General features: G+C 28.9%; 1 long non-coding RNA gene across 1 annotated transcript; it reads left to right on the top strand.

Annotated features, from left to right (window-relative positions):
• Window positions 1-1,081: 1,081 nt before the first annotated feature.
• LOC106326186 lies at window positions 1,082-2,475 on the top strand. The gene is made up of 3 exons (XR_001267168.1): window positions 1,082-1,384; window positions 1,526-1,662; window positions 1,746-2,475. It is a non-coding gene; the product is annotated as an uncharacterized LOC106326186 (long non-coding RNA).
• The last annotated feature ends 667 nt before the right edge of the window (window positions 2,476-3,142 follow it).

Below are 3,142 nucleotides of genomic sequence, written 5' to 3'. Positions count from 1 at the left end.
AACTTAACTAATTTAGACTTAGGGTTTAGAGTTGAATGATGGGGTAGAGTTTTTGAAATGTGAAATTTATGATTCTAATAAATATATAAATAAATACTTAAAAATATTTAAAAAATTGAAAATAGTTAAAAAAATTATTTTCGATTTCGAAAAGAAACTTTGAAAAAAAAATCGAAAGACAAATTCAAAAAAATTATGAAAATGTTCGAATTTGACAAAGTATAATTCGAAAACATCAAATTTTTTTATTTATTTTATTTTATTTATTTTTTATTTATTTAAATAATTATTTATTATATATATATATAATAAGGGTATAAGAGTCTTTTGACACTTAATGAATAACATATTTTTGAAAATGTCTCTTTAGTGGAGGTAAACATGAATAATGGTACCAAGAAAGTGGTAAACATGAAAATTCCCCTTATACTTTTTGTTGTAGAAATAAAAATGTAGATTGTTTTTGCTGTGGCTGTAAATAATTTTGTTGTAGAATTTTAGTAGGGGTTAGTGGTTGTTGTATTTTAATGGATTTAAAAATCTGAACTAAATCTAGTGTTATTGGTTCTATGATTTTCAAATCTGTATTATAATCATGTGTTATTGGTTTAATGATTCATAAATTCTGTATCCAATCAACTGTTATTCAATCGTACGGATTTACTAATATATTTGATTTTATAATGGATTTGTTTGGATTTTTTAGTTAAAATACAAAGACTTAAATTCGAGGAAAAACCTCCGGATTTGCATATTTTACTTGGATTTATAAATACTATATGGATATCTAAATCAATCAAAATATATTTACCAATAACACCTCCTTAGAAGTAGGTTTGAAAAGATTTAATGATTTACATATAAATTTTCTAAAGCGAAAAACAAGTGCTCTAGATTTATTGTTAAATAAACAAGGGAAAATTGCCAAAACGGAACAAAAAAACAACATAGTTGTCCCTATAGTATAAAACCATCACTAAGTTGTCCCTATAATATAATATTTTTCATAATACCAAAACTAACCTTTCCTTAATCGAATTAAACACAAATTAAAATCATTTTTAAAAAGTTTAACGAAAAGAGATAAAAAAAATGAGGCGAATAATGTTTTAGAAAGAAAAAAAATGTAAAAACAATAAAAAAAAAAGAACACAAGACACGGACCAAAAATATCCCGTAAACTAATTACAGTTGGTTTCTACCCTCTCTTTCTCTCTGACGAGAGGAACAAGACACGATTATGTGTCTTCGCCGGTGAAATCGAGCTTCCCTTCCCTTCCGGTGTAACCTCTTCGTCTGTCCCTTTCTCTCAGTCGCTACGCCTCTCCGCCTCTCAGCCTCTGTATCTATGCCTCTCTCTTTCTCCAACATCCCTAGAAGCAAGGTAAAACTCGAAACTATTTCCTTCCAGTTTCTCTTTAGTTTTTTTTTTGTTTTCGGTTTTGATATTTCTTCGATTGATTTTTTCAGATCCTATATGATTTTGTGTTATGTCTAAACTATCTCTTTCTTCTTTGCATGACAGCCGTGAGATAAAACTGAGAAACATAATAGCTCTTGAGCAGTGCCATTACCCTAAACACAACCACGTCTGTAGCTACGCCTTATTCCTAGATTATCTAATTGACACTGATAAAGACGTTGACTTGCTTCTCGAGAAAGGTAACTCATTTCTCCTTATTTTATATCAGTATACATATAAAACGTGTGCATTGAATGATTTGTGGTGGTTTCTGGTTTGAAAGGAATACTAAAAAGTTGGATTTGGCAACCCGCTAAAGTTGCGCAGATGGTGAACAAGCTCGTGACAGTCATCCTAGATCCTGGTTCTTACTATTATGATATAGCGGGTGAAGTCAACAAGTCCTCAAGCGTGTGTATTTCGGTAACCCGTGGACAGGGACAGCCACCATCGGCGCTACGTTTCTATTGGCGATGACACTTATCCAGACTTAGGCATGGACTGTTCAGGTTAAGTAGAATGAACGTTAGAGATGCCGTTGCATCTCTATCTCTAGTTGGTTTGCAGTTTAACTGGAACTTCCTTAATTTTCGGAAAACCAGTTTTTTTAACTGAAACTTCCTTAATTTTCGTAAAACCAGTTTTTTAATCCGTAGAAGACACCTTCTGCACCGTGTAGAATCATAATAAAAATCATGAATACAATTTCTACTTCTTGTAGACGTTTGTGTTAAGTTTAGATTTCGCATACCCGAAATTTTAGAATACTTCATAAAAGTAGAAACTGTATTCAAGATAAAAGTAGAAATCTTTACAATTAATAGAATTTGCATTCCTCATATTTAGAATTTTAATCACAAGTAGATTGTTTTTTCTAAAAAAAGTAGATGAACTTGTTTGTTCTGGAATTCGTTTTCTACTTACCCATTTTCTGTAGAAGACGAATTCTACTTTTAGTAGAACGTAATTTTAAAATTTTATTTATCAATTTTTTCAACCAAAAAAAATATGTGTTTATGTATGTAGGTGTTTTATTAATTTTTTATATTTTTAATATTTTTTTGAATTTATAAAAATAATTATTTTATTAATTTTCAGAAATGAAAGGGTAAAAGAGAGAAAAAAATGGATAAAAATGGTTTTATACCATAAGGACAACTATATTGTTTTTTTTTCCGTTTTGGCAATTTCTCCAATAAACAAAAAGGAAAGAAAAATCTGTAGCTTTAGAAAATCTTTTCAAAGCATGATTGGTAAAGATTTAGGGGGTCCTAGTGGAAATTGGATTAATAATGAGTCTTAGAATTTTCAAGTTTAGTGTTATTGGTTTATAGATTCTCACATTCTCATTTTTTTTGTCAACAACTTTACAGACTCATATTCTCACATTCTCATTAAAATCTAGTTTTATTGGTTTGATGATTCTATAAATCTATACAAAATCATTTGTTATTCAAAAAGTTTGGATTTTAATGATTCTACAAATCTATTAAAGTAAGTGTTATTGGGAGTTGAATTCTTAACATTTTAACTCACAAAACAAGATTTTGAGAATACTACATGTTTCCCTTGAATTCTTAAAATCATGACATTAATTTATTTTCATTGATTTTCACAATATAAAAAATTCTCTAGTACAACTCTTTCCAAATTTAACAAATTTCTCAACTTTTAAAATCA

Source organism: Brassica oleracea, chromosome C2 (genome assembly GCF_000695525.1).
Source record: "Brassica oleracea var. oleracea cultivar TO1000 chromosome C2, BOL, whole genome shotgun sequence".
In the NCBI taxonomy this organism is placed as follows: Eukaryota; Viridiplantae; Streptophyta; class Magnoliopsida; order Brassicales; family Brassicaceae; genus Brassica; species Brassica oleracea.
Note: the sequence above shows the minus strand (reverse complement) of the source record. Positions and strands in the feature narration are given on the sequence as shown.